General features: G+C 37.2%; 1 protein-coding gene across 4 annotated transcripts in view; it reads left to right on the plus strand.

Moving 5' to 3' along the window:
• The window catches only part of LOC307147017 (cadherin-18), a 168,556-nt gene that overhangs the window by 51,937 nt on the left and 89,805 nt on the right, over window positions 1–26,814 (plus strand). Inside the window, exon 1 of one of the 4 annotated variants that reach the window (XM_079851461.1) lies at window positions 8,216–8,463. The exons of 2 other annotated variants lie outside the window; for them this stretch is intronic. The gene's annotated coding sequence lies outside the window, so the exon portion shown is untranslated. Of the gene's footprint in view, window positions 1–8,215; window positions 8,464–8,738; window positions 8,756–26,814 lie in introns of those variants that run through there. One more of the 4 variants, XM_079851464.1, reaches the window with a different exon arrangement.

Raw genomic sequence — 26,814 nt, forward strand, 5'->3', positions numbered from 1 at the left:
CATGATGCTGGCCACCTCTGGTTGAACAGATCATGCAATTCTACCCCTGTAGTATAATGGCCTATGTCAAGAGTGTGACTAAGGCTGTTTTATTTTGCCCAAGTCAAAAGACAATGAGACTTAGGCAATTTTACAAGCTTTTCAAGATGGCAGTTGCATCAAGAAGAACGAAAATCTACTCAACCTCTAAAGGTTATTTTTCAGTGTTTTGTGTTTTCTTAGAAGCCTGAAAAAATGACTTGGGCAATTATTTTAGGAAGGTGACGATATATGGGCTGCCCTGTGAACATACAAAATGATGGACATGTGGAAAGTTGCCCAAACTGTTCTCATTGGCTGAATGTAGAATCTGATGGCATCGGGTCACGTTACTTTCTAGTCTTAGAGTCTAGTGCTGTCACAGAGACAGGTGAGATATTTCAAGACCCATGTTTCAGGGATGACTATCAGGTAATGGGGATATTTTCTAAATGTGCCATTCCTTAAAAAAAAAAAAAATCCATTACAGCACTTAGTTTGGTATCTTGCAACCATATTCTCTCGTCCTCTGAATACGAAATATTTCGTCCATTTGAAAACTGTGCGCGCTGCCGGCGAACATAAAACATAAAAAATAAATCAGCATTAGCAACTGCCAGTAGCTAATAACATTTTGACGTGGCACCCGGGGTGGCCAATCGGATGTCAGCGGTGTCCAGTGCCACCCCGGACACCCCTCTGGCTCCGCCACTGCTTTGAAATGCTCCTCATGGTGAGTCAAGAAACTCATAAACTCAAGAGAACTAAAGAGTTTTAAGCTTTGTAGTACATTATTTAGGGTCATATGAAATCAGTTTTATTTGTTCCCAAATTCTGTGTTTTAAATTTCCTTCATTTTGTTTGAATGGTTTCATTAAATATTAATAATCAGAAAGGTCTAATCAATTTAATTCAATATATATATATTTCATTATATTAATATTCATTATATATATATATATATATATATAATATATTTTTTGCAATAATAGTTCTCTATGATATTCTTTTCTTAAGAAATTTTGTAAAAATGTTCTGGATTCTGTGCTTTATGATTTAATACAAAGTTATCAAAAATGTTGGTAATGAAATTAATGCATACAACGTTAATTTTATTAATCTTAAAAAAAAAAAAACTTTTATTGCATGGCAAACAAATAGGCTATAAATTAAGTTTAAATTAAAACATGGAAGAAAAGTTGCGTGACATTGTGTGATATTCCTTTAAAATAGAATTTAATTTATGAGAAACATGCCCTACTGTACAATATATGATATATTTCTGTCATAATTTCTTCAAGTTAGGTCCTTTGAGGTTATGTGTGTTTTTTTTTGTGACAAATATATAGTATTTGTCAAATTAAATGGTGGACTGAGATGGCAGGTGCTGAAAACATCAGCGTCATGCGTTCTTGAGTATGTGAGACTAAACTGCACTGCTCATTCACACTGAGACACAAATCATAGGGTCTCAATATTGTAATTTCTGCAGTTGACATTTGCTTTTATACTAATAGTTAAGGTTACATTGGGAATCAAACTCATGACCTTGGTTCTGGTAGTGCCTGTGGTTATTTAATCAGCGCCTCTCAATCGTTGCCTTCTCTCTGGAAGTCAACAGTGGATTATGGACTTCGACAGAAGCCGTACGAGCTGCCCCCTTTGCTTCTCCAATCTTCTCCTCACACTCGCCCGCTCGCTGGTCATTTGTCTTTGTGTCATGGAGTAGCCCACGCATACCCTCCCACCCAGAGCAGCAGCTTGAAATGAGATTCACTTGACTGCATAATCTCTCTCCATTGAGCTGGATGTGGATTAATTGCCCAATCCCCGATCACACAGCCAATCACATACCCCACTTCCACTGGAACCTTCTAAGAACCAACCTGAGTCAACTGACTAGATAGGAGAACAATGACGCCAATGAGTTCTGACTATTAATGTGATTCAATATTAAGATGGCTGTTAAATCAGTGTTAATCACAAGCTGGATTTGATATGCAGATAACGATATTCCATAAAAGTTTCATATTTAAATTTTTTACATAATTACGTCACAATGGTGGCACCTGGCCACCATTAAATCATGTCTTAAGCTTCATTATTTGAAGACCCCAGACAAAGAAAAGCTTCCCCCCCCCCCAGATCAATATGTCAGTCACATTTAACGTAAAACCGTATGTCAGTGTTGAAGGACTGTCTTGTATTAAACACATCAAAAAAAATGATGCGACTAAAGCCTGACCACATCAATATGTGCCAAGCAGTCGTCTTACATATCAGTAACAGCATCCAAGTCTGGTAAACATGCTCAGATGTGCTGTTAAACATATGAGCATGAAATGATGAATCTGATCAGAAATTATGATGAATATATTATTATATATTGTACAGCAGGATGTACTTCTCATAATAATTACAATACTGTTTAATAAAACATGTATTTACCATTTTATTTTTAAGGAATATCAGACAATAACACACAACTTTTCATTCATGTTTTAATTTAAACGTAATTATATGTTAGCATATTACCACTATATGTCCCATATGTTGCCACTGTAAAAGCTCCTCAGTTTTAGCTTGAAGTGAACTCCTACATACATGATACATCCTCTGTATTAACAGCTTGCTTTGAGGAGGCGATAAAAACCCGGTAACAGCTCTGGACCAGGATATAGCACTTTAGATTTTTATCATCAAAATAAAAAAGAGAACACACACACTCTCTTTGGGGGATATTTTTATTTTAAAGCTGTAACCACACTTGTTTCCTTTACTCCTGCTTCAGGATGAAATATAAGACACACACCTGATCTAATCCTTTAGGCTTCTATACACATATTTCCATATTTTAATTATACATTAAATACTTAATATTGCATATTATATGCAGACAATTGTTTTTATTTTATTCGTTTTAGTTAGGTTTTTTTTTTTTTTTTTTTCATGTAAAAGTAAAAGTGACAAATAACCACACATATGCATAGACTATTATCTCAACTAGCGAACTCCTAAAAGTATTTTTTAATTTTTTTTTTATTTGTTAAATTATTTAATGTCATATTTTATTTATAAAAAATAGATTTTACTTCTTATTTTACACTTTTTATGTTGAACATTCCACGCATGTATGCTAGTGTACTACTAAAAGTGCACATACATGCATTTTAAATTTACACTCAGACCATTTTTTTTTTAGGTTTTTTTTTTCTATACTTTTTTATTTTATTTTAAGCAATAACAGTACATGTTGAAGATTTTGCCCATGTGTTTGAGGTGTTCTGTATGCTAGTGTACTCAAATAAGTGACCATATATTTTTTTAGCAGATTCGGGCAAACTGACCAAAAATCTTTGATCTGTTTGTTGGTTCTGTTGAATGCAAGAAAGCCATGAATAGCATTTTTATTAATTTTTTTTAGAACTCAACGTTTCACCGATGGTCATGGTTGAAAGGTTGTCATTGATTTTACCACAAACTCGTTTGAGTGGAAGCTCTTTGCCTGCCCTGTGTGTGGCAAACGTTACCGCGTGCACTCCAGGGACTGGACAGATAGCGTGTGCGAATGATAAATAGCTGGAATGAGTGAAGTTGAGAAGTCAGTAACTGCCTCGTGTCCCTGCTGTCTTTCAGCAGTCCTCCTTTCCTCAGCCTTCACCTCTCCTTCTCGCCTGTTTAATCGTCCAACACTTCACACGCTCCACCTCTCGCTCCCTTCTCCTCCACACCTCCTCCTGCTGTCCAACTAATTGATGGGTGAACACACTGGAGAGGCCTTCACTCCTTCTTTTCTATAGTTTTTTTATATCTATCATTTCAAAGGCGATGGAGGCTCATGAAGGGCCTCTCATTCCCACTCCCCATCTCCTCAAATCATTTTTTTTTTAACTCTCTCCTTTGCTACATCTCATCTTTTCTTCATTATTCATTAAGTTTCCCTTCAAAGCCCCAGAGAGAAGGCAGAGAGAGCGAGAGAGAAAAGATACGCCGCTGGTCTTCAACTCACCTGCAGGAGGGAGAGGAGAAAATGAGCGAGGGATGACAAACCGATATAATAAAATGAAAGGTATAAGCTGTGAGGTATATTGGCTGCATTTACACTGCACATCTTGATAGTTTGACATACAGTGTATCCGATTTATTTTCTGTTTAAATTTTTTAGGCATAGTTGACTCTGTTTACATTAATAAATTGCTGCAAAGCATTGTATATTGTTCTGTGCTGTGTTATCAGTAGACATGGAGGCGTAAATGCTTTTGTTTGCTGCTGTCTCGGTTTGCACCGATATCATGAGTATACCGCAGGTTTTTCCGCTCCAAGGCCAAGCAAAACAAAGCTTTCAAAATACGTTTTGTGTTCTACTTAGACTTTGAGGAAAGTTAGTTATGATTGTTGATGGGCAAGTCGGTCGAGTAGTTTTGTGCATCATTTGGGGCATTTGGCCTTACTTAAAACTCAAAAATGAACTATATGAAGTATGTGACTATCATGGGTTTAGTTTTAGCTCTTTGGTCTGTGTCGCCTTGTGGCATGAAAATCACATGATTTTAGTTGTGCTTGTTACTCTACCGTTGAATATTTTGGGGTCGGTAAGATTTTTTGAAAACATATTTTTGAAAGAAGTCTTTTATTCTCACCAAGACTGCATTTATTTGATCAAAATATAGTAAAAACAAAATGTTGCGCTGATTTGGTGCTCAAGGAACATTTATTATTATTGTACATTTAAAAAAAAAAAAAACATTAAATTTTGTAGAATATATATATATATATATATTTATTTTTATTTTTTCAGGATTATTTGATGAATGTTAAAGTGCCCCTATTTATTTATTTTAAAGTTTCCTAATGTTGTTTTGGAGTCACATACAACAGGTTTACATGCATCAACGGTCAAAAAACTGTTTAATTTTCTCATAATATATATTTGCACATCACCACATTTTCAATAATTCTCAAACGACTTGTCAAATGAATCAATCTCTCTAAATCCCTCCTTTCTGCGAGTTACTCTGCTCTGATTGGCCAGACAACTCAGTCTGTTGTGATTGGTGTACCGTGTGCAGCGCGCGTGATGGAAACCAAAACGCCCATTGCCATAACAACATCAGCGTGTCCTGAGGCTTCCTACACCATAAACTAAACAGAGTAACGAACGATAACGTCGATTTTACCATATCAATCTGAGCGCAAGTCCGATGATGAAACATTGGAAGAACTAGTTATTGAACTCGAACCTCCATCACAAGGACGACTCGAGCAGGACTCAGTGTTTCTCACTGATACACTACTCAGTTTGAGGTACATTATGAGATGTTGCAACTGTAATTCCTCACCATCAGCATTAACAAGTGCATGTCCATCAACAAACTGATTATTTTACTTATTTATTTACTGAGTATTTTTCTAATTTATTGCGGTGAACATGTGGAAACTGTATCAATAACTGCATTCATTAGCCGAGCTCTAGCGTGAATGACTGATGTAACATAAACGTTGTAAAACAAATCTTCCTCCATGCTTAATCTTTCCTCAAAGTAGTGAGAACGACAGACAATCTGCATTAATAGACACAGTTAAAAAAGTGGCCCACAACTGATTAGCAGATGCATTTATTACTGTAATTGAATTTATTAATTATTACTGTAAGACAGTAATAATGTGAATTAACCAGTTAGCAGGAGACCTACACAATATAAAACTCAAAACTAAATATTTTGAACATTATCTTTCAAGAGCAAGCGGTTTGTGAATCCTACATTGAACTCCGAGATTTGAGAAGCAGTCGTCAGTAAAATAAAGGGAACACAGCAAAAGTTTAGGATTAAGTTATACTGCTGTGGTATCATGGTAAAGATGAATTTTAACCTCTGATTCTTCACATGCTCGTCCTTGGGCAGTGAAAAAAACTGGCGTTACCTTCACATTGTAGAGCACAGCATTTTCTTGACATGATGCTATCCAGTATCCACAGGAATCAGCTGCAGTGTTTGAGGTTCAAGTTTTCCCTGGTGTCTGCGCATGCAATAAGTGGGCGAGCAATATGCTAATGTTTCGTCTTGGCGTCACAACAAAACAGCTTATGACTCGTTTGAAAAACGATTCATTTCATTGACTCAGAGTCGACTCTTACTTTTGAAAGACAATAACTTTATATACGGTGCACTTTCAGATTTAAAACTTTGCAGGATGTTTTCATTCACTTAGTGCTATGTTACACACTATGAAAGGTTATTTTCAAAAATCCATAATAGGGGCATTTTAAGTTAAAAACAACACTTTTATTGAAATATAAAACTTTTGTAATGTTATACATTTCTATACTATCACCTTTGATTAATTTAATGCATCCTTGCTGAAGTATTAATTTCTTTCTTTCAAAAGAAAAAAAACAAATCTGGTAACACTTTACTTAAAGCCCTTTTGTAAAATGCATTATAAAACTATTTTAATGCAGTAATTTAATGCCTTGTAATGCACCTTATAATGCAATGTATAGTCTCATGAATAATTGTAACCACAGTTATAATACATTATAATACTTATCTGTTCATTGAACACCTTTAGAAAGTATAATGCATTAAAACACACAACAAACAATCAATTTCAGAATCTGCAAATATAATGCATTTTAACTTTGATTTCAATTATTTATGAAAAGATATAATGTATTATAATGCACATAATGCATACCTTTATAATGATTTATACATAAAGGCTTTAAGTAAAGAGTTACCAAAAATCTTACTGAAAACATACGATTATATTGTGAGTGTGTAACGTTTTTGTCACTTTATACAAACCAAAGGACAAGACAAGTGCTTTTAGGTTGATCATCAGGAAGCTACAATAATAATAACCTATATAATATGTTAGGAATTACGCAGCCCGGTACACTTTGCATTCAGAAAACATGTTATTAAATAAACCATAATGGTGCGGCAGGCATTATTTACATAAACATTGACCCGCTGACTATTTGAATGACATGTCAGTGGCTCAATGTTTATGTAAATTATGTAAATGACTTAAAATATTCAGTACAGCATTAGTGCTCTTTGCTGCCTCAAGTAGTAAAAATAAAAGGAGACTAAATGACCAAAGATCAAATACATTTACATGGGATGTAGTGAATTGAAAAGATTGGGGGAACATTTTAAACCTTATTAGCATGGCTCATGAATATTAATTAGATGACATCGCTTTCCCCCGGTATTTCGTAACTGATTTTCTGAAAGCAATTTCGATTGTATGTTAGTTTGTTCGATCAAATGCAGATGCAATTGGCTTTCTCTTAAAGACGGCATGACGTGAAAATTCTCCCTATTTATTTCTACATGCATGTTATAGGTATTATTGTGAATGATTATTTTCGTTGACCTCGTAAACGCGATAGTATAGCGATAAATGGTGAAAATGATAGTCTTCACTCTGGTGACATATGGCGGACTTCTCCAATCATTTATTCCGCTTAAACCCCGCCCCTCCACAGTCGACTGCAAGCTCGCATTCTTTTATGAGTGCAACGCCCACATCTCAAAATTCAACAAACGATTCAGGTCCCCGCACTACTTTTTTCTCAATAATTTCAATAAACTCAGATGTATGTCACAATATGGAAGAAAAGATTTGTCGCTTCTTCTGTTTTTATTGCGACATTAAAGCTTGCAAGATTTTTTTTGCAGTCCAAGCAAAGCAAAGCTCTCAAAATATGCTTTTGCTCAGAAATTGGAGAACGATGAAGTTCTCATTGCGACATTTCGAAAAGTGAGTTATGGTGGTTGCTGTACGTATAAATGTACCGCAAATCTGAAAAGGCAGAACCAGGCAGGTAAAAAGGTAAAAACTAGGTAAAATTACCAAATATCAGATTCATTACCACATTTGAAAGTGTCCCAAATATAATTCAGTCTGTCAGAAATATCTATGAAAAAATTAGATGACAGTGTCAATACATCCTTGAGTGGAGAGTAATAAAATGTGTTTAAAAAAAGACAGACCTTACAGGAGGGGAGAGGGGGGACAGAGAAAAATCAGCATTGTGTAATGAAGAAAATGAAATACTAGTGGTGATAATATTAATATGATCGAAGAAAATGAAATGAATGGTTTGTGCTGGTATGCATGCAGTGTATGCAGGCGGTTAGAAATAGAGCCAGAGAGAGAGAGAGAGAGAGAGCAACGAGGGCTGGCGCACGCATGACGGACGCTCCGTGAGCTCTGAGACGGCCAATCGGATCTCTCGGCTCGCCTGAGCTGCTGCAGCGGAGGAGTGAGAGAGGATTCTCCCACACACACATCCTGATCCGATCAGAGCAGCACACGCTCCACAAGGGAGCGCAGACGCACGGTGACAATGGTACGCATGGGACAGAAAGTCTGTTTGGAAACTTTACGGAACGCACCGGAGGCAAAGAGACATTTGTGGACTTATATCATTAGGTAATGTGGAACATTTTCTATTCTTGTGCATCATACCGAATGTGTTTTGTGTAGTATGAGAGAGAGTGAGTTATCTGAGGGAAGTCTGACTAGAGAAAGTGAGAAATGCTACTATATTCAAGCCTGCAGGAGACAAGGAGTCGACATCAGGATAAAAGAGATCTGTATTCAGAGTGTTCAGTATCTGTTGAGGATCTCCCGCTGCGCCGTGTGAACTAAATCTTCTACAGACTGCGTTCGGCTGCGTATGAGATGATGTGCGCTTCATCAGATTTCCAGACACAGTTGAGAGGTGCATGTCTGCGGCTTATAAGGCTTATCTTCTTACAGACGCACTTAAAATCCAGCGCTCGGCTGGAGCTCTGAGCCAGGGTCGCGCCGTCACCCAGACCAAAGGAGAGGAAGAGATCATGATGAATGCTAATAATGTTTGGGCAGATTCCACTGCCAGAGAAGAAGTTACTGGAGCACGGTCTGTGTGTGTGTGTGTGTGTGTGTGGTGTGGTGTCTGCCAGGTCTGTCTGTCTTTCTGCTTCATGCCACTTTTCTTCTAAGGCAGCTTGTTTTCTCATTGGTACACCCTCCTCACACACACACACAGAGATGTGCACACAAAGCTGTTTGCTGTTCGAGACACAGCGTTGCTCTATTACAGCCTCTGAAAGGATGCTTGTGGTTCGATACAGAGTGTGTGCTGTCGGACTGTCAGTGGGTTAAATGGAAGATTTCATGAGATAGAAAGAAAAGGACCGTGAAAAGAGATAAAGAAAGCTTTTTGAGTCTCCTGTGTGTGGTGAGCATCCGTTCTCGGCTCCTTCTTCTGAAATGATTCAATTTGGGCCACTTTGCAGAGGAGTTGGTTGAAGGGTTTGAGAGGGATTTGATTCTCAGCAGAGAGCAGCAGCGTTTGGCTGTGTAAATCACCCTCAGCTGAGTGACATACAAGCCTAGTTACGTATGGAAATGATGTGGTCGTTTCCAAAAGGACAATTTAGTGATTCTTCACATCCTGTTACTTCATTTTGACAATGCATGACAGAGCTGTGAGGCCACTTTTAGTCAAAAACTAAAGACATTAGATGGAGAGCAGGAATGGAATCAAGACATGCATGCATGGTTCTGCTCAACATGCCTGAAGTACATGCACTAAATGCTAAACCACGCTACTAACACATTTTCTTCTTCTTTATAATAATAATAATAATAATAATAATGTATTATTATTATTATTATTATTATTATTATTATTATTATTATACAACAATAATAATAGATTCTAGTCAAGTTAAAACTTATAAACTTATACTTAATATAGGCCTAATGAAATATTTAAATATGTATAAATAAAAAAACATAAACAATATGAACAAATAATAATAATTATAATTATAATAATAATAATAATAATTATTATTATTATTATATTTTATTTTGTTATTTTTGAGTGATTCAATATGTATAAATATAGGGCATTCAAATGAACCCATGAATAATTTTTATTTTATTTTTGCGCAAACTGCTAGCCTGGGAAAACCCAGACAACTTCCGGCAAATTTAGATTTGCTCTGCAAGTAGTCTGGCAAAGAGCTCATTCAAGCCCATTTCTAATCCGTCAAAATCGTGGCACCAATCAGAAACGTTGGGGCGGGCTTTACACGATGACGATCGCTCTGATTGGTTTTAGGTCTATCCAATTGTGAGGCATTTGAGCGACGTCCGTTGGTGAAGCCACCAACTTTTAAATGTGTTATTATATTCAAATTGCAAACACAAGAGGACAGTCTCCATGAAAGACCCACTGGCAGATGAACGTGCTGCTACATTTCTCTCCGAAACGGTAGGAAATTAAATTAGATTTAATAGAGGATTTTAACTGTGACAAGATGATTGACAGGGCAGGATGCACGCGACAGATCCGTCCGATAAAGATGACGAAGTAGTATGTCCCAAAGCTTGCCTACTTTTTTGCTACACATTCAAAAGTAAATACCTTTTCTTCACAAAAAGAGTACATACTTTTATGGCGTAGTGTAACTTAGGCGAATTGGGACGCAGCATATGGCTTTACACGATGGCGATCACTCTGATTGGTTTTAGGTCTATCCAATTGCGCCCAGAGGCATTTGAGTGACGTCCGTTGGTGACGCCCCTTTGGAAATGAGTTATTAATGAAGCTTTGCCAGACCATAACTCAGTTACTACTGAGAATGGTCTGGTTTTAACCAGGTTAGCAAACTGCCTTTCAGTGGATCAAATATTGGAATTTCCATCTGGAATGTACTGCCAGTACCAATGACCATTTGAGTGCTTCATTGAGAGAAGTCTACAGATATTAGCAAATGCAGCCACTGACAACCAAATTAACCATTTTTGAAGGGTCTTCTCATGAGAACATGCGGTGCTAAATAAAGCCACATAATAAATCAATCTTTGAACCTTCACCCTGTTAACTTCTGAAAGGCGGTTCACACCAATCAAAGCAGAAAACGTACTTGTTTACTAACGTAACCTCGGTTCCCTGAGAGTAGGGAACGAGTATTGCGTAGCTATACGCAGTGGGAAAACTCCTTTTCTCAAGAATATTGAAGCCTTTATTTTAAAACGCAGAGCAGCTGCACAGCCAGCATAATGCAGAGCAGACTAGTGCACTGGTTGGCTGGGCTGCAGGAACTGCACAAACTTATGGTGAAGCAACGAGGACGTGCCAGAAGTGTGCCAGAATGGGTGTGGCTGCTGACTATATAAGCGTCCCATTTCTCATTGGAATCAGGTTAAATCGACTGAAGCGACAGACCTGAAGTGCAGCTTAATAGCACGGCCGGCTACGCAGTACTCGTTCCCTACTCTCAGGGAACCGAGGTTACGTGAGCAACCGAGTACGTTCCCTTTCGAGAACGTTCACTTCGTATTGCGTAGCTATACGCAGTGGGAACCCATTTTAAAACGGCGTGCTATTAGCTGAAGATTTCGCTCTGAACCATTGCCTAGGGCTACATGGCCCGAGGCTCTTAGTAGATCTAAAGTCAGAGTCCAACGGGGTCGAGACAGAGTCGGGCCCCGCGAATGGGATATCAGAGGCTTGGGCCCTTCCAAGGCTCCGAAGTAAGGAGAGCTAGCCGCGAGCGCAGAGAGGCAAGTGGCATGCTCTCGCAGTGAGAGCAGCCGCCTTGCTTGAGTGCCGCTTCTGCGTGTCCGAGGCCCAGGCAGGAAGCGCACTCTTCACAATAATATCTAGGGGGGCCCTGCATGCCGTGCAGTCAGCGCATGACATTTGTAGCAACGTCGCAAGAGAAATTTGCTCTTTTTTTACAAAAGCGCTGCAGAAGCGAGCACTTGAAGGCCTGTGAAAGGATATGCATTCACCGGATGGCCGCAGGGAAACGGCGAATCAGGAGAGTGGCACCGAGCTGCTGAAGCAGGAAGGCAGAGTCGCTCGTTCCGCTGCTGGGCTAGTCGACGGCGAGGCGAAGGCTTCAGAAGAGTCAGCGAAGACGTAAGTCGGTCGCTGAAGGAGATTAAGATCTGACTCCTATGGCGAAATGGACCGCTTATATAGTCAGCAGCCACGCCCATTCTGGCGGGCTTCGGCGTGAAGTGCCCTGATAGACTCGCGCGTCCTCGCTGCTTCGCCATAGGTTTGTGCAGTTCCCGCAGCCCAGCCAACCAGCGCGCTAGTCTGCTCTGCGTTTTAAAATAAAGGCTTCAATATTCTCGAGAAAATGAGTTTTCCCACTGCGTATAGCTACACAATACGAAGTGAACGTTCTCGAAAGGGAACCAAAGTGTCAGTTAGTGAATGAAGCCCTTGAGATGTTATAACCTTCAGACCTGTGATACTGCTCCTCTAATTCATCTTTCGCATAGCTGACTCGTCCTAATAGAGCAGGAATACACAGCTTTCTAGTCCAGACAGCTCATTACTTCCTGTAGCCCTTTAATTAAGCAAATACTCTTGATGCTAAATCTTGACTGTGTCACAGTTCACAGAAAGTCATTAATAGCGTGAATTAAACTAGCATTGGAGGCTGATTTGGCTTTGCCTGCAGGAGGCTAATGTCTATACTTCTTTGTTTTGTTGTGTTAGCATGTCTGCGCAAGACAAATACTGTGTGGCTTATTGCTAAGTGTTGAGGCAGTGATTTCAAACAGCACTTTGAGGAGAGAAACATTGTTATGGAGACAAAAAGAAGTGATTATTCTGCTGTGTGAGATTGTTAAGGATGCTTATGGTTGTCATGAAAGTACCGATTTGTCTCGGTAAAAGAGAAGAATGTAGATGAAACATGAGCATGGATCACAGAGAGCCAGTGATGGCACATGTAGTCTTCATCCTTTCGTTGTTTACTTCTACTGTTCCTTTCTTCTGTCTTTCCTTTTCTTCTCTATCTTGAATTTGTTGTTCTATGTGTTGTACCATACTTCCTTTCTCATTCTGAACCCTCTTCTTTACCCTTGTTTTCCTGTCCCTCTGACATTTTTTTCTCCTTCCATTTATTTTCCCTTTACATTTTTTCTGTCTTATTTCCCCTTAATTGTTTTTCTCTTTTCATTTCATTCCTCTTTTATTTTTTCCCCTTATCTTTCCCTTCGCATCCCTTCCCTTTTCCCCTTTCATTGCACCTTCTTATATCTTCCTTTTCCCTTTCAACTTCTTTCCCAGTTCTTCCACTTTTCTTTTCCGCTAATATTTCCTGCCCCTTTTCCTTTTCCATTTTCCATTCTTCATTCATGTTCCTCTTGTCACTAGTCCCTTTAGTTTTGTTTGTCGCTTCCCCTTTAATTTCCATCCCTCTTCTCTTTCCCTTTTCTCACCCTTTATTTCCCCTTTAATTTATTTTCCTTTTCCTTTTCCCTTCTCATCCCTTCCCTTCTTACTTTATATCCTCCCTTATCTCTTTCAACCTCGTTCCAGGTCATTTCACTTTTCTTTTCCTGTTTTATTTCCTGTTTCTTTCCCTTTTCCCTTTTCCCTTTTCCACTTTCCACTTTCCATTTTCCCTTTCTTGTTGCTTTTTCGTCCCTGCAGTTTTCATTTCCCCCCTCCTCTTTCATTTCCATTTCCCTTCCTGTCTTGCCTTCTTTCACCTTTTCCTCTCTTTTCCTCTTCCCTTTTCCTTTCTCGTCCTTTCTTATTTTCCTCCATTTTCCCCTTCTCGTCCTTTCCCTTTTTTCTTTTACCTCCTCCGCCCCCTTTAATTTCTTTTCTGCTATACTTTACCTTCTCACCCCTTCAACTTTTCATTTCCATTTTCCCTACGTTCCTCTTTTCCTTATCCCCTTCGGTTCATTTTTCCCTTCCCCTTTCATTTCCATTCCTCTTCCCTTTCCATTTTTATTTCACCTTTTCCATCCTCTTTCATTATTTTCCCTCTTCCTTTTCCTTTCTCACCCTTTTACTTTATTTACTTCCTTGTTAATCTTCCCTTTGCTTTTCCCTTCTCATTCTCTTCTATCTACAGTATTTCCTTTCCGCACTCCTTCAACTTCCTTCACCTTCATCTTCCTTCCCCTCTCCTTTTCTTTTTTCTTTTATTCCACCCTTTCATTTTTCACCACATCATAATTTTTTCATTTCTCATTTATTGTGCCACATTTAAGGGCTTTAAGACATTTCACGACACCATTGGTATTTTATGGAAGTACTATATTCATAAAACTGATTTGTTTACCGCACCAAAGGTTATATCACCACATTTATCTCTCTATCACTCTTTATCTTTCGCTCTGTCATTTTTGACATCTAGCATTTGTGCATATTTATATGGTTTCCTTCAAAATTTCCCATGAGCTTCACTCCTCAGCAGCTCTCGCGACAGAACAAGTTATGAGAGAGATAGAACTCAGTAAAACAGAATATGGCTCACTTTAAAACACATAGGATACTCATAGACTCATGCAAGTCAATAATCTCCCTCTCTCTCAAATAAACAGTGGGATGACTCATTGAATGACTTAAGAATGAATTGCACCCATTGATAACACTATTTGTTTGCTTGCAATGTCTTATTTTAGTGCTCAATTCACTAAAGAAATGATACATATCAGTATTGGTGAAATGCAGAGGATAAATAACTGCTTGCAGGATCTATTCATAGTTTTGATGTGATGTCACACCGTTATAGAAACGCCCAACTGTAGCGCAAAACAAGGCTTTTCTCCAATGCCCACCTGTCATTTTTACCAGGTTTGCATAAAGTACTAATGTTAAAGACCAAATTCAGTTTATTGATGATGCATACTTTATACAGGCAATCAGATGAACCCAGAATATAAATGCAAAGCACTTTCTCGTTAAACGTTTTTTCCATAAAACCATGTTGATAAAAAACATTGCTTAACCATTTAGCACATTCCATTCATATTCTGGGTTAATATGCTCGCCAACAGATAATGTGCATCATCAATAATGTGTTTTCAGGCAAAGTGTTTTCACGATAAGTGTTTTATATAGCGTGCAGTAGTTAGATCACAAGTGCCCAAACAATTTTGTTCATATATATATATTTTTGTTGTTGTTGTTGTTGTTGTTTTTCTTCTTTTGAGATTGAAAATTGACATGCCTGTAATGCAGTTCAATGTTTTTCCTGCTGGTCTCCACACCAGTCACGTGACTGAAAATTATGAATGTACTCAAATATTTTTTATGCATGATTACAGAATGCTTTCCATTGGTGCTAATGGTGTAACTTGCAGCAAGCGAATACTATATTTATGATAAACCAAATTTACATTTAATAAGAAATGTTTGCTCAGAAAAGAACTTTACACAGTTATTTAACTGAACTGAATCAACACTTACTGCAAATGGCTTGAACTGAATAATAACACTGTTGTCTTCTGTAGCTGCTTTACAGCTGAATTTGATTATTTTGTCTCATTTGATGAACTTTGCATCATTGATCATTACAGTATTGATATGTTTATTACTGTGGAGCTACTTTGAAGAAATCTGCATTGTAAAAAGCACTATATGATTAAAGGTGACAATAATGACTTAATTGAAATGCAGTACAGGCATTTTCTGCACATTTAGTACCTGGCTAAACTAGTTTGGGTTGTTGGTGAATAAAACACTGTTTTATGCACTGAAATACTGTATAATGCTTTTGCCCTCGTATCTTTCTGTTAAATCTCATGTAGTTTTTTTATATATTTTTTTATTTTTTTATTGCGGTCTTGTCGGACTGGAATAACCTCTTGATTGACTGAACTGAGGAAAAAGGCAGCCATGATAAAAATGTCATTACTAATGTTCGCTAGGATAATTTTTACACACACACACATGCATACTCATTCAGCACACTCATGGGATACAAAAGCCACTTCACACATCACGCTGTAAATTAGACTGCAGGGGAAACGTGCATTTATACTAATTGCTTTGGAATAACACACTCATCCAAACATGTACAGCCACCTGTGACTATATGAGAATAGGCTGCAGTACATTACAAAGCAAAGAAAGATCAGCAGAGATGCTTACGGGGAGCGTGCCCCAACTCTGAGGAAGGTTTGGTTCGAAGATGTGAAGCAGATATACAGAAAAAGAAACCCTGAGAAGCAGCTTAAATGTTAATTAGCTGTTTTGGGAAACACAGAAGGTGAAAAGGCAGTTCTGTGAGTGTCAGGGTAGAACAGATGTGATGAAAGAGAGAAGCCTATTAAACTCCATTGCTGATTATTTTAGAGACCACAGTCATGGGTCTGCCTGCTGTGAACCTGAAGACTCAAAACACAGCCTTTCATTTCAGTTGGCCATTTTGTTACAGATTAGCACTTACAAATAAGTGAATAGTGTTCACAGTTTACTCTAAACATATAGCCTATGTAGTTTATAGCAAGGGTTGGGCAAACATGTTGACACAATTTGTTTAATATGTCTTGTTAAATGATGAGTCAGACCTAGGGAATAAAACTTTTATTTTATATACATTTTTTAATTGTATTTTACCTGTTTATCACTGTAAAGCTGCTATGAAACATTATGTAATGCATAAAGCACATTTATGTAAATAAAGTTAAAATAATATGCACATTGTTGTTTAAAAGTTTGGGGTCGGTACAATTTTCTAAATTGTTTTTAAAAGAATTATCTTATGCTCAATGAGGCTGCATTAAAAAATACTGGAAAAACAGTAATGTTGTAAAAAATGATTGAAAAAAACAGGTTTACATAAACCTACCAGTGCAGTAAGACAAAAATAAAGTTCAGTTAATATCTAATGCAGTGTCTTGTTTCAAGGATATTAAGATGTTTTAAGTCAAAAAGACTAAATTAATAACTAATAGACTAGATTGATAACATTTTAAGAAGTACCCCCCCCCCCCCCCCCCCCCAAAAAAAAAAAAAGAAAAAAGAAAAAACAATACTAATGGTTAACTTGTTTGACATGCTACAAAGTATTTTCAAAGTAACTTCCCCAACAATTGAGTTGAGACTTCTCTTCCCAAATTTAACCAGACAGAGCAACTGGAGTATGCCGGACTGGATTAGAGTGAAGCACATCCTGATATCACTGTTTGTTTCACTGATCCATCAGTGTCCAAATTGATCTGTTCTCGTCAGTCAGACTGTTTCGAGCAGCACTCTCTTGGAAATGTAAAAGTATCTGCTAAATGGCTATGGGTTCCACTGTGTGGTATAATTGGGTTACATATAGATTATATAAAACACAGCCTGTGTGGCTATGAGGACAGATTACTGTAAGAGGTAATTTGACATGTAGATACAATGGCCAAATTAAACGGGTGGTATAATGCCCTTTTCACAAGATGTAAAATAAGTCTTTGATGTCCCCAGAGTGTGTATGTGAAGTTTTAGCTCAAAATACCCCACAGATATTTTTATATAGCATGTTGAAGTTGTCACTTTTTGAGGGTGACCATTTTTGTGTCTGTACCTTTAAATGCAAATGAGCTGCTGCTCCCGGCGCAGAGGGCGGAGCTTCAAGAGCTTCGATTACCTCACACAGACACGTCACTCTGATGTCACTAACCCGGAAGGAATGTCGTGTAGTCCCTACCAGCCGTTTGTTGTAGTCCTTAAAAAGCAATTTTTTAAAAAGAAAATATCTCCCCTTGCTTTGAACTTGGAGCATTGTAACTTTGCAAATGTTGTTTATGCTCAAACAGCAACATTACACACTAACTAAAGTTAGAAAAGTGAAATCATAATCAACCACCCCTTTAAATAGAAGATTAATTGAGCTTTTTAGCTACTGTATTGTAAAGTTTGTTTATAGATTAAAACAAGTTACATTAATATATTTCTTAAATAATTGTTTTGCTTCTAGACTCTTAAATCTGAACTGTCATAGATAATTCCTTGTAGAACCTTTAACATCCATTGCACAAAATGTTCTTTATAATGAACAACAGTTCTTTAGATTGTTAAAATGTTTTTCATACTAAGAAAAAAAATAAGTTAGTTTTAAGAACTGTTTGCTGAAAGTTTTTTTGGAGAGCCAAAAATTATTCTTCGATGCCACTGCTGTGAAAAACCCTTTTGGAAACTTTATTTTTAAGAGTGTATTCTTGGATTTTTGAAACGCAAATACATAGATGGATTCCAAAGAGCCATGTCACTGTCTAAAGATCCTCCTGTGACTGCAAAGGGATGTAAAACCTTTTTGAAACCATTATTTTTCAGAATCCACCAACTCAATAGACCGCAGCTGTGTGCAAAGATCATAAAGATCATCAGATCAGTTTCATAACCCAGAGCGGCGTTGAGAGCCATTGATCATGCATTATCGCTTGTCATGATGTAACATTAGGGGTTCTCGGACGGTTGTCATAATCAATAGTGTTGTTCCTGTTTATGGCCATTTGACTTTTCCGTCCAACCTTGCAGTATTCATCTAAACTTGTGTGAATCATTACGATTGCAAAGGGCAGAAGCATGACAAATCGAACAGCTCATGGGCTATTTATACATTACATCTGACACATAGCAGGAAATCAGGGACAGAAAGTCATCACCTATAGGCACCTGGGAGCTCTTTGTGCTGAAAAATGAGAGACGATGTTTCCATTTCCGATGGCGTCGGTGCCCTGCAGAGATTCCCCAGCGACAAAACAGGCACCTAGGGAGACATTTTTGTGTGCATTAATAAGTTATTTGACTTGCTTATGGAGAGAATGATGCAACGTCATGTTGAAAAGATCTAAAGGTTATAAAAAGCACAGCGTACTGTATACTATAAAATAGAGCTAAATCAGGAGCATAAGTGCTTGAAACTGTTTGAATTTGTGTGCCTATTAGTTCTCGGTTTAAATGGGCTGTGTTTTAAATAGCGGTTAAGAGACATCATGATTTAATCATATGTTTTATCTTTCTGCATGGATTCCCGGGGCTTCCTTTCAGCTTCAGCCTTTATGTTCTCTCTTTCTCCGTCTTTCCATTTATGTTTCATTTATTAATTTCATATGCTGATCATCAGTGGCGAATCATGAGCCTAGGCCCAACCAACAAGTAGTGTGATGCATGAGCATTTGTACCGTGGAAGAAAGGGTATTACTGATAAAGACGTGTTAAATTGTTTGCTAAGTAGCCCAGAGGTGTTTTCATGTTTTTCATGAAAGCTACAAGTAGGTTGAGCGCTAGGTGATTTTACCATGCATCGGTAAATAGCCATGTAATAAGTGGGACAGCGCACAGTCATTCGGTCATTATCGCAAAATGAACCCCTCCAGGGTATTATGTGTAAGACCCCTTTCCATTATATTGTATACTGTATTTAGGCATAATACACTGTATCTCATCTTGTATTTTGTGTGAATATATGCATATAGAGATACCACTCTTATGATGCTTTTCTGTTTCCTAGCAACCAAAATGCAGTTAAAGACATCAGAGCCCAGCAGAGAGCTCTCTGTGTGTATTAAAACACAGATGAGAGAGTCAGGTGCCAATTCAGTCTCACAGATCTGAGAACAAAAACGAATCACACATAGGGAATAATATGGGAGATGTTATGTGAGGGGAGGAAAGGGAGGCGTCACTAAGAGTGAGAAAGAAGTTAGAAAATGTGCCATAGGCTATGTTCACACTACAGCCTCATCAGCCCTGTGAAGGCCTCATCGACCCGACTGATCCTCAACAAACTCGTCTCCATACCGGCGTGATGACTGCAACTTCCAACCAGATGGAACTGGATAAATATTCTGAATGTTCTTATCCAATCTGACTTCTGACCTGTAATGCTGCCTGAATCATAATCATTTTGGTCCTGAACTGCCCACATGCGCAAAAGAACGATATCATACGGAAGGAAACACGTAGGTTACTGAAATCAACATTCACGCGTTAATTTATAAGGTTGTGCCGTGGAAATCTCTCTATTTCTCGCTCTTTCAATGTTGTTCACATGGGGTGCGCCTGCTCGTCTAAGCTTTTGGGCAGAGTTCACTGCATGCTGTTTTTATAGATGAAGCTTTCCGATGGTGGGGTTTCTGCCTGCTGCACACACATTAGATCATCAAAAACCTGTATATAAATTGCAGGATATAGGTTTTATAAATTCATTGGAATGCATTCATTATGCATTATACTTCTCATTGTGTCAGCCATCTTTAAAGCCATTTTAAAATGCTAATAAATGCACACCTGCTACTACACACAGTAGCGTAATAAAAGGGGCATTATGAATATGAACATCAGGCTTCAAGTGGTGCTGACAACCATTAATATATTCATAAAGCATTGCACAATTACACCTCTTTTGTGTATGTTATGATGTTATCACACACAATTCTGAATGTTGCATGTTAATGCACTACAATTTTTTATTATATATATACAATTTTACAATATATATATACAGTACAGGCCAAAAGTTTAGACACATTACTATTTTTAATGTTTTTGAAAGAAGTTTCTTCTGCTCATCAAGCCTGCATTTATTTGATCAAAAATACAGAAAAAAATGTAATATTGTGATATATTATTACAATTTAAAATAATTGGTTTTCAATTTATTATACTTTAAATTATCATTTATTTCGGTGATGCAAAGCTGAATTTTCAGGATCATTACTCCAGTCTTCAGTGTCACATGTGACATCCAGTCAATCACATGATCCTTTAGAAATCATTCTAATGTTCTGATTTATTATGAGTGTTGGAAACAGTTCTGCTGCCTAATATATTTGACGAATAAAAGGTTAAAAAGAACTGCATTTATTCAAAATAAATTTATTTATTTTTTTAATATAAATCTTCTTTATTAGAACTTTTTATCAATTTAACACATCCTTGCTGAATAAAATTATTGATTTTTAAAAAAAAAATATAAAGAAAAAAAATTACTGACCCCAAATTACTGACCAGTAGTGTATATTGTTGTTATAAAAGATTTCTATCTTGAAAACATTTGCTTCTTTTTTTTTTTCTTTTCTTTTTTCTTTTTCTTTTTTTTATTCATCAAAGTATCCTAAAAAAGTATCACAGGTTATGAAAAAATATTAAGCAGCAGAACTGTTTCCAACTTTGATAATGAATCATCATATTAGAATGATTTCCAAAGGATCATGTGATAGACTGGAGTAATGATCCTGAAAATTCAGCTTTGCATCACAGAAATAAACGATAATTTAAAGTATAATAATTTGAAATCCAATTATTTTAAATTGTAATAATATATCACAATATAATTTTTTTTTCTGTATTTTTGATCAAATAAATGTAGGCTTGATGAGCAGAAGAAACTTCTTTCAAAAACATTAAAAATAGTAATGTGTCCAAACTTTTGGCCTGTACTGTATATGTATATATATATATATATATATATATATATATATATATATATATATATATATATATATATATATATGGGCATATATATTAAAAAAAAACTTTAAGAACATGAGTAATAATGTAAAATGATCAATACATTTTTTTAATGAGGTGAATTAAATCTTTTTTTTTTTTTTATTAATAGGATAAATTGTATTATTTTTTAGTGTGTATTTGAAATACGGCATCCAAATTATTATTATTAGAATAAAATTTGTCGGTACCACTTTACTGTAAGATTCCATTTATTAACATTAGTTAATTAGTTAGCATGAACTAACTATTTAAAATACTGGTAAAAAACAAATTATTAATCTTTTTATTGTTGATTTCAACATTTACTAATACAATATTATAATCAACCAATGTGATTTAAACTTAATGAAGCCCAAATCCATACTGATCTTTTGTAAAAGTTTTCTTTATTCTTTTCTTTTTCAGCTCGATTTAAACAGCACGTTAATCTGAATAATCAGTATAGCCACTGAGACTGTGTTTGTAAACAGTAATTTAATCTTTAGACAAAGCTGTAATTGCACACCACTAAATATGTATGTATTGCAACTCCACAATTTGCCACATGAATATACAATAGCATTCAATGATGTGCATAGTTGTTCCTCGTCTTGACTTGTTTGGGTCACACGCCGCTCTGTATTTTCACATTGTTTCATATGTGTAAATGTTGTTAAGCGGTCCTGCACATGGATAGGTATGAGATAAATCTATCTCCAAAATCTTACAGTATTCTGTTCTGTGGTAGAAATGTGCAACCAGTAGAGGTTCCGGCCATCCCAATATACTGTAGGACAGTTAAGAGCTTTTTGTTGCTACATGATATCAGTGAAACCATAACTCAACGTGTGCTGCAATGCAGCAAGTGAATAAGACGAGGAGAGAGAGAAACAGAGAGAGAGATGAAGAGAGTTTTAAAGGTAAATAGACTGTCAGAGTGAAAATGGCTCTCTGCAGAGTGTAGCAGATGGAGACCGTCTCAGAGGCAGTGTCCTCTTTCTGTGATGAGAAAGACAGGAGAATCCCATCCCTCCCTCCTTCCTTCCTTTCTTTCCTCTCTCTCCTTCCCCTCCCTCTCAATCTCTTCATCAAACGTACGGCAGATGGGATGCAGGAGTGATTTAGGCCACTAAACCCGTGCAGAGAATGTCGCTTACACTGGCTTTCGTGGCTTCGTGTTGTCTTCTAAAATGGCTGCAGACACGCCAGAAGAACAGAACGAGAAAGCTGTCACTTTGCTCTGGATCCATGATCCAATGAGAAGAGAAAAAACAATAAGTGAGATGGGGTCGAGTTATATGCTCCGATGAACAGAAGAAAGATGGAAAAGTTGGTATTTCATGTCATTTCATTTCAAATAACTGGCCTTGTCTATTTTGTTATTCTATTTTACTTTACTTTTTTTCATATTTATTTTATGTGAGATTACTCTGGTCTTTATTTTCCTTATTATTTTTTCTTTATTTTATTTCATTTTTATTTTTGTGTCTCCATTTCCAATTTTATTAAAATTTGGATTAATTTGGTGTTTTCTCAGGAGAAAAATCTGATAAACAGTAGCCAGTGTCTCCATTTGCTCTCTGTGATCTCATTGCCATCCAGACAAAAATAGGTATGTAGGATATCTCCCTTGTGAATGTTAGAAGTTTCTTCACATGTAATTGACTGATCATCCACCCGGCATCTCTGTGTGAGGGCAGAACTCAAGTCCAGAAGAAAGAACGCTGCCCGCTGCTGCATGGCATCATGAATAATCGGAAGCAAGATCTCTTCTCACTTTTAACCGCCCTCAGAAATCACAAGTGTCATTTCCTGCAGGTGCTGTGCGATTTATTTCTGACATTGCAACACAGGCAGCCAGAAAACACAATGTCTAAGTGGCCTTCTCACCTTCAGCTGCCAAAAGATGGTGGAAATTGGCTGAATGAATATTCATGAGGTGATGGAGAGATTTGTTCACAATGTAACTCCGGTTGTATCATTTCAGTCTGTGAGTGTGTGTGTAAGTACTTTCATTGGTGAGTGTCTGATCTTTCCAAATTTTTATGTATATTTCATGATGTAAGCTGGGAGAGTTTGGCAGTCAGTGTACATACATTAGTTTGCACAAAAACATCGAGAGGAACACAGAAAGCAAAACTTGTAATTAATGATACCTTTCTCACCTCTCCAGTCCTGTAACTTGAAGCTGTTACCGTATTGTAAATGAAATGTCTATTCTAAGATTATCTGTGAACAAGCATCTCACACTTGTGCTTTTGGCTCTGTGATCTCATTTACATTCACAGGTATTCATAAGTACAGGAAACACATTTGTGTATGATCGGATAGACAAAGATGAAATGTAATATATCAACATATACAGACCCTTTCCAAAAAATTAGAATATCATGGAAAAGTTTATTTATTTCCATAAAAACGTTAAACTTCCATAGATTATAGATTCAGGGCCCACAACTTTTTCAAGTATTTAGTTGTTTATTTGTACATAATTTGGGCTTCCAGCTCATAAAACCCACGAAAACAGGATTTCAAAAAATTTGGATATTACATGAAATCACACAGTAATTACACAGTGATACCATGGTCATTGAACCAGGTTTTGGTTCTTCTGGCAGTGTGGGCCGGTGCAAATCCTGCTGGAAAATGAAGGAAGCATGAAGTGCTCTGAAAATGTCCTGGTAGACGGCTGCGTTGACTCTGGATTTAATAAAGCACAGTGGACCAAAGTCCTCTTTTCTGATGAGAGCAAATTTTGGAAACCAAGGTCCCAGAGTCTGGAGGAAGAATGGAGAGGCACACAATCCAAGATGCTTGAAGTCCAGTGTGAAGTTTCCACAGTCTGTGTTGGTTTGGGGAGCCGTGTCATCGGCTGGTGTTGGTCCACTGTGCTGTCCACTCAACGCAGCCGTCTACCAGGACATTTCCAGAGCACTTCATGCTGACTTCAGCAGACAAGCTTTATGGAGACGCTGACTTCATTTTCCAGCAGGATTTGGCCAAACAATTGGGAACAATGGCCAAAAAACTATGTTGAATATTTATTAATAAAATAAATTATTAAAATATTTATTGCTATGTTTTAATTGCTGTAATGGCACCAAATGGTGCCATTTATAAGTAGACCCAATATTAAAGAAGCATTAGTCAATTAAGTAGTTTAAATTGCATTATATAAAAATATATAATCTATGGCATAGTAATTGGTCAACTTCACTGTTAGCCCGATTACTCTTCCATCTGTCTGACAATGTGTTCTAACAGCGGTTATCATTAGTCTTTCTCTCTTCTGCCGTAGGTAGTTTGACCCTCTACCCCGATCTCTCCTTCTGTAGTTTGATATAGCAGAGGGCCCAGACTGAGAAATCACAGCAGGTCATGAAAATACTCGCTCCAGGCAACACAAGGCCTCATTCTCGTTCTCTCCATCTCATTTCTCTGTTCTAATGTTATCGACTCACAGTACTTTTTGGTCTTTCTTGTTCTTATCTGTCTTCCTTCTCTTTGTAAATGTTCTCACATATGTTGTATTGTCTTAAGCACAGTTCAGACTGGTTTCCCAAATGACCTTTATATGTTTACACAATTTAAAATAGCTGTTTTCTATCTGAATGTAATGTATTCCTGTAATGGCAAAGCTGAATTTCCAGCTTCAGTGTCACATGATCCTTCAGAAATCATTCTAATATGCTGATTTGCTGCTGAAGAAACAAAGTTATCAATAAACGTGAACTAATTGTCTTGACCTCTTCGAATATGAATAATAACTCATTTGTCATCTGTTCTTTTGAGAAACTGCTCTAAAACTGCTGATATTCCACTTTACTGCTAACAAATAATGCAGATTTAGGAACAGAACCCAATACTGATTTTGTAATCTAAACCATTATGACTTGAAATGCCTATCCTGCTGCTCTCTGATCAGACGGTAGAGAAAGTCCCCACTGCTGTATGAATGCCTCACTACTGGAGACCAGCTGCCATTGATTGAACACAGCTGTGAGCCGTAACCAATGGACTGAGAGGAAAAGAAAAGGAGGTGGTGGGTGAAAAGGGTTTTTTAATTATAATCAGGAATATAATCATTACATCAGCGCTCTGATTGAAGAGCAACTCAGGAGGTGCCGACACACATGCACACACACACACACACACACACACCGGAGCAATTTAAATCCCAAACATACCTTATCAAATCCAGTCCACAGGATAATGCCCGGCCGCGTCGCCTCAGAGAGCCAGTCGGTTCACTCAGGGCCATCTTGGGAACACCCCTGGGCCTGGGCTTTTTTAGGTAGTTAATAAGCATACAAATGCAAATTAACAAGTGCAGCTTCTACTTGAATGGGGAAAGACACAAATCTATTTGTCAAGATTGCGTTTCAGTAACAAGCAGTGGTGTCGTAAATCTACTTCTATAGCTATAATCATGTTTTTACTCATTTTACAGTGATAAGAAATAGTGATTGGCACTTTCTTAAGAGGATTTAGGCTTCAGTTGTTATATTGGGCATTACGTTAGTATGTCAATTCCTTGACGTGTGTTGGAGTTAAACCAAAGGGATTGTCCACAAAAGGAGATGGATGGCTATTGACTGTTGAGACAAGTATCTTCTCTAAAAAAGGGCAATGAGAATAGTCCAATGCAACTTGTGTGCTATTTTCTAAGTCTTATAAAGCCATACTATAGCTTTGTGTAAGGCCAGATCTAAATGTGAGTCATTATTCACTAAACATTGTGTTATGTTGTATGTTCAGAGTCTCCTCCAGTAACCCCACACTTTGAGAACCACTGCACTGACTATACATACACGTGTACACTTGTTTTGTTGACGTGTACCTTTGCTATTTGTTATCCAGGCGAGTGATTGAGTGACACTGAAGGAATAGTCCATACACAGTTAGGTTAGTCCATTTTTTGACTGAGAATGCTGACACTTGTATTCTTTAGAGAAGTCATTCCTGACAAGATCAGGGTGCACACTTTGTTTGTGTACTAAGATACACAATTTTAATCCCTTTTAGAAGATGGAAGTCTTGATTTAACAACCAGCTCTTTTTATAGGTGTCACCAGTGACTAAATGCAAGCTGCATTATTTTCTGACTGAAGAGCTTGCTCAAACATGAGGATTATCCAAGATTCCAGAACATATTTTTAATCCATGTACATTTTTAAGGGGATTTCCACTGTTTACCATTTAATTTATTTGACACCCATGACAGTATTAGATTTGGAAGCTTCCAAATGCTTTTAGAGGCATCCGTTGAGTTATAGTCTCATGCATGCTCAAGATATAGTGGTTACTTAGTTGTTGGATGTTCTGTCATCCTAAAATTAGCTGGAAACCTTTGCAAACCGTTGAATGCATACACATTGGATTTCTATTAAAACTCTATTTACTGTAGATACGGCCCATTCAATGAGAATATCAGTTGATGCGTGTACAGAATATGTACTTTTATATTAGCTAAGGCACTTACACACAACAGCAACTCTTATGAAGTTTGTTCTTTAGCTGAACCAGAATTAAAAATACAG

Source organism: Squalius cephalus (assembly GCF_949319135.1).
Source record: "Squalius cephalus genome assembly, chromosome: 19".
Classification (NCBI taxonomy): Eukaryota; Metazoa; Chordata; class Actinopteri; order Cypriniformes; family Leuciscidae; genus Squalius; species Squalius cephalus.